Below are 12390 nucleotides of genomic sequence, written 5' to 3' on the forward strand. Positions count from 1 at the left end.
GAGGAATTGCTTGAAAAGTCTGCTTGTGAGAAGCAGGTTTCTTGGGGGAGCGAGCGAGCGATGACTTGGAGCGATCTCTTCTATTTTGTGAAACAAATTACGTATACAGGAAAACCAAATCGGACTAAGAGAAAAGGCATTTGAGTCGTGAAATAAAACACATTTTGTGACTGAAAAGAAACTCTAAACCACAAAATGACTTTTAATACATTGATTTATCCACAGGATGAGCTCACTCACATGTGGTATTTAGAATAACTGGATGAGCGAATACGATGCCTTAAAGGGAGGATGCCGACGCTGGAGCGACAGCATGGCGGGGAGGGCGTTTGCCTTGCACGCCGCCGACCTGGGTTCGAGTCCCAGCATCCCATATGGTTCCCTGAGCACCGCCAGGGGTAATTCCTGAGAGCAGAGCCAGGAGTAACCCTTGTGCATTGCCGGGTGTGACCCAAAAAGCAAAAAAAATCCTATTTAGGGGGCTGGAATGATAGCACGGCGGGGAGGGCGTTTGCCTTGCACGCGGCCGACCCAGGCTCAATCCCCAGCATCCCATATGGTCCCCTGAGCACCGCCAGGAGTAATTCCTGAGCGCAGAGCCAGGAGAAACCCCTGTGCATCTCTGGGTGTGACCCAAAAAGAAAAAAAAAACAAGAACTGTGACCTAGAGAGGCAAAGGGTGGGGGGCAGCAGAGACAAGGCTGGAGGGATATTGATACTCTGATGTTGGGCATGATGTAGCAGCACTGCAAATACACAATAGTAATATCAGTACTCTTCTAAGGTGTGATACTTCAATCATAATAAATTCATGGGGCCAGTACGGGATTTGCCTTGCGCTCTGCAAACCTGGGTTTGATCCCAGCATCCCACGCGGTGGCAAGAGCATGGCCAGGTGTAATTCCTGAGTGCAAACTGAGAGTAACGCCTGAGTATTGTTGGGCATGTCCCCCAAACAAAAAACAAAATAAAGGGGGGGGGGATGCCCTGATCAACCATGGCCCCAGGGTGCAGGGAGGAGGAAACAAGGGGAGAAGAGACAGAGCAGAAGCAGCAGGGGCCGGGTCAGGAGATGAGGTACAAAGGTGGTGTGAAGGGATGATCGGACTAAATATCCAAACCACAGAGTCAGTGGCACTGAAATCAAGTGACCCAAACTGTCACCACCCAACTTAGGAAGGTGCCTGTCAAGTGCCTTGGGAGGGGGGCTTGGGGAGGGGAAAATGGGAGGGGGAGGGGGCTTTGGGGAGGGGGGAATGGGAACATTGGTGGAGGGAAGCTGGGGCTGGCTGGGGTCAGTGGGGTGGGCTCGGTGCTGCAATCTCGCGTACCTAAAACTCAGCTATGAATAACTTTGTAAACCACGGTGCTTTAATTTAGAAACGTGGAAAGAGGAAAAAAGTGCATTGGTCTCCCCAGCGATCAGAACTCGCTTCCTTTTCAGGGCACACCCCCACAGACCTACAGAACAAAGGAAGATCCTGGATGCTCTGGTCTGGGGCAGGTTGAGTTTGCCTGACTACATGGTGCATGAGCTGTTCCCCACCTGGAAAACATAACTGCCACCTGTTTGCCCAAAGCCGTGTCCAGGCCACCTCCCCCGGACTTAGGCCTTGCAGAGGCTTTCATTTCACTGTCTGTTAGGCAGAGTTTTGGGTGGGTTTTTTTTTGGTTTGTTTTTTTTTTTTTGCCCACCACACAACATCAGTGAAGGGAGACTAATTTCCCACAACACGAGCACTGGCTACTCTTAGTTTCTTCTTTTCCTAAATGAAATTGCTAGGCGCCCTTTCGGGCAAAGATGAGTTGGAATTGCTGTTCCTCCACGGAAGGGCTCCCTTTCTTATTCCTTGGACTTGGGTTTGGAAGAGGTACTCTTGGAGCCAGCTTCCAAAGGAAGAAATATACAGATGCAGTGCTTCAACCCTCACGAAAGAGGGGCTGGAGCAATAGCACAGCGGGGAGGGCGTTTGCCTTGCACGCGGCCGACCCGGGCTCGATCCCCAGCATCCCATAGGGTCCCCTGAGCTACCGCCAAGAGTGATTCCTGAGTGCAGAGCCAGGAGTGACCCCTGAGCATCGCCGGGTGCAACCCAAAAAACGCAAAAAAAAAAAAATCAATCCTCATGAAAGAGAAGTAAATCTGAGACTTCCCCTTTTTTTGGGGGGTGGGATTGGAGGGGACAGGTCATACCTGGCCATGCTCAGGGATTACTCTACACCCAGGAATCACTCCTGGTGTGCTTGGGGGTGGGGGGCACCCATATGGGATACCTGAGATAGCAGGCACATACCCTACATGTGTACTTACCGCCGTGACCCCAAGTCTGGGACTTCTTTAATCAAAAGAGTTTGGAGAGAATTATCATTGGGGTGTGAGGAGAGCCTTTTACTGGTACGAAATCAGAAAGAAAACGACAGGGCCTTCACTGCAATCTCAGGAAGTGCCTCTCTGAACACACCCCCCCCACACACACACAGTTTGAGGAGCAGGAACCAGGATCACAATCCTAATTGATGACAAATACAGCGAAGAGTTTCCCAGAGTGTTTCCCAGAAAGCAGAGCTCTCCCGTTGATCATCGATTTGCTCGAGCGGGCCCAGTAACGTCTCCATTGGAGACTTTGTTGTTACTGTGTCTGGCATATCGAATACTCTCGGTAGCTTGCCGGGCTCTCCGAGAGGGGCGGAGGAATCGAACTCGGGTCGGCCATGTTGGCCGCTTGCAAGGCAGACGCCCTACCCGCTGTGCTATCGCTCCAGCCCTAAAAAGGTAAAGGCCCTCCCGTTGATCGTCGATTTGCTCGAGCGGGCCCAGTAACGTCTCCATTGGAGACTTTGTTGTGACTGTGTCTGGCATATCGAATACGTCCCGGGGAGCTTGCCAGGCTCTGCCATGTGGGCGAAATACTCTCGGTAGCTTGCCAGGCTCTCCGAGAGGGGCGGAGGAATCGAACTCGGGTCGGCCGTGTTGGCTGCGTGCAAGGCAAACGCCCTACCGCTGTGCTATCGCTCCAGCCCTAGAAAGCAGAGCAGTGAAGAACATTTGGGGGCAATTGGTGCGTATGTAACTTGACATAATTCACCCTCCTTCTCAAGCCAAGGCTTATTATTCATCCTTTGAACCCATGAAGCTGGGATCTTATAGAAGATTAATCAAGATGTCACCATAAGGGACATCATAAATGTCTTCTTCAAGATAATGTTTGCCCCCCCAGAAGGGCAATGTGAGCTTTGTCCCTGTAGAGATCTTTGAGAAACATGCTTAGATAGCAATGGGATGTACTGCTGCCATGAAGTACTTAGAACCAACAGGGTTCTGTACCACTCAATGATCACTGTGTGAGAGACTGTGACAAACCTATGCAGTAAGATGAAGACATCACGTCTGTTCCTTGTCCCTGGTTCCTCGCTCAGAGCTTCAAAATTCCTGGGAATTCCCTGAGTGAAAAGACTCCTTTTCAAAGTCAATGCAGCGGCTGAAATGGTTCCTGAGGAATGTCAGGATAGGCATGAAAGACCAAACATTGGATGAGGTGGTTTTACCTCTGGGCCACCTGATCTCCAAGAAGGAGAGAGGGTTGGAAATCGGCTTCACTCATCAGGCCAGTGATTTAATTGGTCACCCCCACATGATGAACCCCCAGTAAAAACTCTGGATACCGGAGCTCAGTACCACTTCGCTGAGCACCTTGAGGCGCTGGACGATAATGACCTACTAGGACTCGGGGTGGTTGTGGGAGGAGGGAGGTCGCCAAGGGAACTCTGAACTTGGAATGCATGGCTTTTATCATAAAGGACATTTGTGAATTGTTAAGAACCTACTGTTTCCATAGAATTGTTGACTATGACAAGTTATGGAAAACCCCAAATCTCTACACTGACTTTGAGAAATTGGGGTGACCTGGGATTCACTGAATTAAATTGGGTCCCTATATAAGGTCAGCCCTGTGGGGGTGTGCCCTGAATTTTTGGATTCAGATGTTAACTATAGGAGGTCAGTGTCTGAATCACCTTGCAGAAAATTGTTAGAGTGAAGAAGAATATTTATATATTCAGATATTTAGGGTTCGATAGTGGAGCCTGTCTGGATATACGTATTTGGGGAGGAGGAAGAATGAAACAATGGGGATGATACTATTTTTACTTATTTATTTATTTATTTATTTTATTTGCTTTTTGGGTCACACCTGGCGATGCACAGGGATTACTCCTGGCTCTGCACTCAGGAGTTATTCCTGGCAGTGCTCAGGGGACTGTATGGGATGCTGGGAATCGAACCCGGATCGGCCGCATGCAAGGCAAACGCCCTACCCGCTGTGCTATCTCTCCAGCCCCGATACTATTTTTAATATATCCAGGCCAGAAGGGCTGAACATTAGCTGATCTGCCGTCATTTGCCAAAACAGTAAACAATAAAATTTAGAGATTGTGATGGAAGATGGAAAATAAAAAATTTAAATGGGGGGAAAATAGCCTTTTGCAGAAGCAGGAATTCAGAGTAAAACTCTTGGCAGTAAATCACTCTAGGAGTCAAGCAAATCTGAGTGGGCAGTCAACTACTCCCAAGACCCAAATGGGCCTGATAAGGCTGTGGGAAGTAAAATCCTGGGCCTAGAAACCACACAGAAACCAGAAAGGCTGGATGAAGTTGTAAAAATAGGGCCTGACAGCTCAGATAGAGAAGGGAGCACCAAATAAAAGATGTTGGGAGGATCCTCCCAGGATGGGAGATGCATGCTGAAAGTAGACTATGGACTGAACATGATTGCCACTCAATGCCTCTTTTGCAGACCACAACACCCAAAAGGAGAGAGAAAACAGAGGGGAATGCCCTGCCACAGAGGCGGCAGGGGTTGGGGGGATGGGGGGATGGAGGGGTGGGCGGGAGGGATACTGGGATTATTGGTGGTGGAGAATGGGCAACTGGTGGAGGGATGGGTACTCGATCAATGTATAACTGAAACCCAAACACAAAAATTTGTAAGTCTACAACTGTACCTCATGGTGTTTTGCTAATAAAAATTTTAAAAAAATAAGGGCTTGAGTGGCAGTCCTTAACAGGCTCTGGGAGACTGAAAATAACTTTGGGGAAATATCTGGAACCATTGAAAATTGTGTATGACAGGATGTACCTCCCAGCTAATGTATGAATGAATCACTGCGAGTCCTTTGCAAACAACGTTATATAGAAACCCCATGTGAATGTGGCTCAGGGCTTGGTTTTTGTGGCATGAGCCAAGTCAAGTCCGCACCCACAAATTAAAATGAACATTTCTGTCTTAAGTGTTGGCTGTTTTCTTGGAGAGATTTCTTTAACATTCTGGTCTATAACCAGGAAACTGGGAAACCAACTGCACTGGTCCCTTGTGCCACTGGGACACACGTTTGAAAACAGTTGGGGATAGCAGAGACCCGGATCATACACGGATGACAGGCACTGCTCCCATTGAGGAGAGTCCTACAGAGGAGGTGGGTCAACACCACCCCATCCTGCTCCTCCAGTCCAGAAACAGACAAGCCTGGTCTTCTGGATAAGGTAGGATGCCCCCGAACCTGGGGCCTGGTCACTCACCTCTCAGGTCTCACGGATCCTAGTTTACATGATCTTGAAGGAAGAAGATCTTCTATCAGAAGAATCTGTTGCTTAGACGCATCAGAGTCAGAAAGATCCCCAGGAGACCAGGAAGGAAAGTTTAACTGCTGGTGTGTGTGTGTGTGTGTGTGTGTGTGTGTGTGTGTGTGTGTGTGTAATTGAGTAATTGAATAGCCTGACTTGCCTGCGTTCAGGACTGAATCTGTGGGTCCCTGGCTGGACACTCTGAAGTCGCCTGAAATTCGATGGACTCTGATTGGGCGCTTTGAGATTCTACTGTGAGATAATAAATAAGGTCTAGAATGGCATGGACACAGAGGTCGGTTCTAAGTGGTCTTGGTGAGACACTATGGCTAAGCTTCACCACTGGCCAGGGCTGCATCTGTGTGGCTTCTGAAAAGGGACACCCGTCCCTTTGTCTTGAAACACTGACTGGGGAGGGGGAACCTCTTCAAAACCCACAGACCTTGATGTTATGGTAAAAAAACGTTTAAGAAAGAATCCTTGGGGGAACGATGGTATTAAAACAACCGTTGGACAGTTAAGGATCCTTCCCCCTGACCTCTTTCCTCAGTCCAGCAAAGGGAATCACTGAGAGGAATTGGGAGGCTAATGAGGGCAGCACTCAGCAAGACAAGAGCACTCTGCAGAGAAGCACTCTAAAGAGAAGGCTGTGAACTAGTAGGGAAGAGGCAGTACTGAGCTTCCCAATCCAGAGGCAACCAATACCTGGGGTGTAGGGCAGAGGTGGCTGATGGAGATGTCCAGTTCAATGATTCGCATGCCATTTTCTGCACCAGGGTGTGGATGGGGTTCCCTCCTGATACCGGGAGGTCCCCCACACAGGGAGTGGAGTTGACATCCCCTCCTTTGGCCCTCATGAAATTAGAGTATCACTGAGAATGTCATTCAGAAGGAACCGAGAATCTGGCAAGCAACGCTCTTAAAGTACAACAGAAATCCACTACATACCACAGGAAAGGCTTCATCCACTCGCAGCCTGGTTTACCTGAGACACGTTTGCAGCTTAAAAGTGTGTGATGGAGGGGCCAGAGCCCTAGTACAGTAAGTCCGGCTCTTGCCTAGCACAACAGACACAGTTCCATCCCGGCAGCCCATAAGATCCCCTGAGCTCGGCCAAGAGTGATCCCTGAGTGCAGAGCCAGGAGTGAATACTGAACACCTGTGGGTGGGCCCAAAAAAACAAAAAACATAAAAAATGATGTGTGATAGAGGTGCGGTGTCTATACCAATCAATGTTACTGTAGGCAGGCTGAACAGGGAGGCAGAGAGCCAATACAATCTGAGCTCTGGGACACACACACACACACACACACACACACACACATATACACATACATACATACACACACACATTTTCTCACATTTTGAGCTGAGTCCCTAAACAAAACATCAAATCACAAAACTTCACACAGCAGAAGTGTCACAAAAACAAAGGCAATCTAACAACTGGGGTTGGCACATCAGCCCTCTGTAACATCCAAAATAAAAAAAAAAACTCAACAACAAACAAGTTACTCAACAAAAAAGTGTTTAGATACACTTGGGGAATGAATAAATTTCCCCAAACAAGACGTACAGATGACATATAGATGCATGTGGGAGGGAGATGAAATACAACATCAGGTATTATTAAGAAAATACAGGGGCTGGAGCAATAGCACCGCGGGTAGGACGTTTGCCTTGCACGCGACCAACCCGGGTTCGATTCTCAGCATCCCTTCTGGTCCCCTGAGCACAGCCAGGAGTGATTCCTGAGTGCAAAGCCAGGAGTAACCCCTGAGCATCCCAGGGTGGTGACTCAAAAAGGAAAAAAAAAAAAAAGATCGAAAGCACAAAGAAATATCTTCTCACATCTATGAGGATGTCCATGTCAAAAAGATTTGAAATGGGGCTGGAGAGACAGTCCAGTGGGTAAGGCACTTGCCTGCTACTTGCCTGACCCAGATGCAATCCCTAGCAGGAAAGATCCCTGATCCCTGATCCCTGAGCTCCGAGGCAGAAGCCACGAAGGGGTAGACACGAAGGGGTAAGTAAATCTAGGTTACAGAGAGGAGAGAGGAAGGCAGACTTTGAGGAGAAGAAAGAAGCAGTGATAAATTGTGGCCAGGGAGCACAGCTGCAGGGAGAGAAGTGGAAATTGGGGGTGCTGTTATCCCAGACCCAGACACTATCTCCGAAGTCCTTATCGTTGCAGCCAAGAGTCAGCCCACGGTTACCTCCATGAGCTGTAAAATACAGATCTGTAGAAGAAGAACGGTGTAAGCCTGAAGACATCTGATAGCCAGTGTGCTGATCTCTCACACCAATCACAGAATCCAGAGGCTGGTCAGATCCACTCTCATACAATCATCCTAGCAGCCCTATTCACAACAGCCAAAACACAACATCCACCTAAATGCCCATCAACAGTTGACTGGCTAAAGAAGTCATGCTATAAGTACTCAGCAAGCACTCTGCCCTTGAAAAGGATGAAAGGGTAAGCTTTGAGACTTTCCAATAGACTTGAGAAATCCACTCTTTTTTTAAGGGATATAAAAACATGTGAGACTACTACCCAAGGACAGTAGAAATGAGGGACAGGAGGACTGGCCCTCCGTTGGAAGCTTTCCACAGGTGTGGGGGGAGAGGGCAATTAGGATAGAGAAGGGAGGGACACAATGACGATAATACTTAGAAATGATCACTCTGGACAAGAATTTAATGCTGAAAGTCGGTAAAGGGATATACTTGATAATCTTTCAGACCTGTACTGCAAACCATAATACCCCAAAGGAAAGAGAGAGAGCACACACGAAAGAGAGAGAGAGAGTGAGAGAGAGCAAGAGAGCGAGAGAGCGAGAGAGAGAGAGAAAGCAAGGGGGAGAGAGAGAGAGAGAGAGAGAAATATTGAGAAACGTGTCTGTCAAACTCCAGGCCTCGAGGGATAGGGGATGGGCCCGTCCTTCTCATCCCCTTCCCCACCCCTGTCCCTTGGGACCCTGGAGGTCACACCCACAAACTGCCTCTGGCTGTTACTTAAGCTCCTTAACAGCAATGGTCCAGAGACACGCAAAAGAATCTCTGAACTGTGCAGCTAGCTGTAGAGATCTCTCCAGACCCTAATTATCTAAAATTTTAGAATTCCAGGAGTGCACAGCATCTTATGCTATTATTATTATTATTATTATTATTATTATTTTGCTTTTTGGGTCACACTCGGTGATGCACAGGAGTTACTCCTGGCTCATTCACTCAGAAATTACTCCTGGCAGTGCTCGGGGGACCATAAGGGATGCTGGGAATTGAACTTGGGTCGGCTGGCTGCATGCAAGGCAAGCGCCCTACCCGCTGTGCTATTGCTCCAGCCCCTAAGCTATTCTTAACAAGCAATACAAACGAGAGTATGGGGGAGATGGTCTCCCATAGAGGTGGGGGGAGGGGCGGGAGGGGAGGGGATACTGGGATCTTGGTGGTGCAAAATCTGCACTGGTGGAGGGTTGGGTGATTGGTCATTGTATAACTGAAACTCAAACAGGAAAGCTTTGTAACTATATCTCACTGTGATTAAAATAACAATTTTTTTTAAAAAAGTGCCTGCCATGGACGCAAGTTGGGTGTTGGGGGAAGGGGTGGCAGGGGGAACCTGGGGGCACTGGTGATGAGAAATGTACACTGGTGAAGGCACGGGTGTTGAAACATCGAATGGCCTTAACCCAGTCATGAACAACTTTGTAACAGTACACCTCACAGTGATTTGAGAGAGCGGGGTGGGGAGAAACTATAAGTTTGAAATACAGAAAAATGTAATAAATGTGTTACTAAAAGATAAAAAGGGTTTATACCTTTCCTTTATATGTCTGCTTTAGGACCTTTGGCTTTTCAGGATTGTTCTTTTTATCCTGTGCTTATTACTAGTATGTCGTGAGTGTGGGTGCGTGTGTGTGTGTGTGTGTGTGTGTATATGTTTTGTTTTGTTTTGTTTTGGGGGCCATACTCAGCAGTGCTCAGAGCTTACTCCTGGCTCTGTGCTCAGGAATCACTCCAGGCAATGCTGGGGATGGGAGGGAACCATATGGGATCACGATCATGATCACGACCATCCTGTTATGCGTCGATTGCCTCGAGCAGGCCCCAGTAACATCTCCTTCGTCCTAGCCCTGAGATTTTTTAAAAAGTGCCATATTCAAGGCTCTTTCAGAGTTAGGAGAATGAGACCCTTCATTGTTACTGGAATTTGGCATATTGGGTATGCCACGGGGAGTTTGCCAGACTCTGCCGTGTTGGCAGGTTACATTCGGTAGCCTGCCAGTTTGTCCAAAGTAGGAATGAGATAATAAGATGTCGCTTCCCGGATCTGGGTTTTATAGTTTCTGGGTCTTGGCCGTTGATGGAATTACACGGCGCCAGAAGGCCAGTTGGTGGGTATGACCCCCGCCTACTGGAATTTGGAGGATCTGGGTGGAGGATGCTCAGCCCTGATCCGAGTAGGCTTGGAGATCTCAGTCCCAGGACCCGCATGCCTGTGTTCCTCTGCCAGTACCTTCATGTGTGCAAAGAGTGGTCTCAACATGGTGGTGGCTGGTTCTGGAGGTCTTCGGCTGCCGGAGCCCTGGTTGGGGCGGGGAGGGAAACTCAACCCTCTCCCCTCCAAGGGATCCCGGTGAGAACAGCCAGGCACGGGGGCAGAAGACTCTGCGCTGTTCTCTTCCGGGAGCTGGGTTTTATAGTCTCTGAGTCTTGGCCGTTGATGGGATATATGAGATGCTGCAGATAAAAACCTAGTTGGCACCCTGCAAGGAAGGCGAACACCCTAACACTGTACGTAGCTTCAGCCCCAAAGTAGTGGGTTGATTTATCTGTGGATACTCTGAATCTTTCAGTCTTCTCTGATAATCGCTAGCCTGTTTAATTTCAAAGTGGTCTGAGGTCATTTATTCTACGGTTTGTATTTATATAAATTCATGCACCTGTGTTTTATGGCTGAGACTAGGGTCTACATGATCCAAAACTATTATTAAAAGCTGGACTCATGTTCACGGTTGAGTAGCCTGGCTGAGTCCAAGAAGATGGTGTTTTCTGCTGAATCCCTACTCTGGTAAAATTTGATTCCGTTGAATTCATCTTCTTGTCTCTCTAATCTTGGAGGTTGGGTTTGGCCTTAGCTCACATCAACTCATAAAATTGCAGAAGTGGTTCATTACCTTTGTCTCTTTCGCCTAAAGTTTGAGCTCAGATAAGACATGCATTCAAGTATTTACATTACACAATCTATGTATGTTGTTCAGGGCACTTGCCTTGCATTTATGAACCTCTGGGTTCGATCCCTGCCACCACAAACATAACACAGAGAAACACAGTGAGATGATAAGCTCATTCAGAATCAGCCCGCGTCAAACTGTGATAATTGATTTACTAACAGGCCTCACAGATAAACTGTGAAACAGAAATGACTATTCCAAGTTCATCAATTCTTATGTGGAGAATCCAGAACATGGACCCAGACGTGAAATTTCACATCAGTCCTCAGCAAGAATAAATAACACTGAACAAACAGAACTATGTGACCTGACCACAGCATCAAGAGAAACCACGGAAATTTGCTTCAGACTCTCTATCGCCAGAATTACTTGGGTCTACATGATCCAAAACTTTTATTATAAGCTGGACTCATGTTCACAGAGCCTGGCTAAATTTTGCAAATTAGTGTGAAATCATTCAGAAGATACCTTTGTGGTTAGCTTCAAGAATCCGAGGAAAGGGGATTGGAAAGATAGTATGGTGCTTCCCTCACACATGGCTGATTCAGGTGTGAATTCAGGTGTGAATTTCCACCATTTCATATGGTTCCCCAAGTACTGCCAGGAGTAATTCCTGAGCACAGGGCCAGGAGTAACCCCTGAGCATTGCCAGGTGTGACCCAAACCCCAACCCCCCCTTACCCATCCCAGCTAAAAACGAATCTGAGAACAGGAAGCCACCAACAAAAGTATCTGGAAAATCTCTTTGGTAGCCAAATTACTACATCCTACTGCCTCAAAACAAGTGTCAGGACTTTAAAAAAATTTTTTTTATGTAGAAGTACTGCTATTTATTCAGCCACTGATTAGCTGATTGATTTGGGCATGAACTCCACCTTACTTTTTTTCCATAGTTTTATTTATTTATTTATTGAATCACTGTGGGAAAAGTTACCAAGCTTTCAGGTTTAAGTCTCAGTCATACAATGATCAAACACCTCTCCCTTCACCAGTACTCATTTTTCACCACCAAGAACCCCAATATACCCCCCTCCCACCCCTTACAATGCCTGTGAGACAGATGATTTCCACTTAACTCTTCTCTACATTGATTACATTCATTATTTCGACAAAAGATGCACCATTACACATGAGAAAATGCTCTACATCATTAATCATCAGGGAGATGCAGATCAAAACCACAATGAGATACCATCTCACACCTCAGAGACTGGCCCACATTCAAAAGAACAAAAGCAATCGATGCTGGCGTGGATGTGGCGAGAAAGGGACACTCCTTCACTGTTGGTGGGAATGTCCACTGGTTCAGCCCTTCTGGAAAACAGTATGGACGATTCTCAAAAAATTAGAAATTGAGCTCCCATTTGACCCAGCAATACCACTCCTGGGAATATATCCCAGAGAGGCAAAAATGTATAGTCGAAGTGACATCTGCACTTGTTTGTTCATTGCAGCACTCTTTACAATAGCCAGAAACTGGAAGAAACCTGAGTGCCTGAGAACAGATGACTGGTTAAAGAAACTTTGGTACAT

This window comes from Sorex fumeus, unplaced genomic scaffold (genome assembly GCF_029834395.1).
Source record: "Sorex fumeus unplaced genomic scaffold, SorFum_2.1 ptg000025l, whole genome shotgun sequence".
Lineage (NCBI taxonomy): Eukaryota > Metazoa > Chordata > Mammalia > Eulipotyphla > Soricidae > Sorex > Sorex fumeus.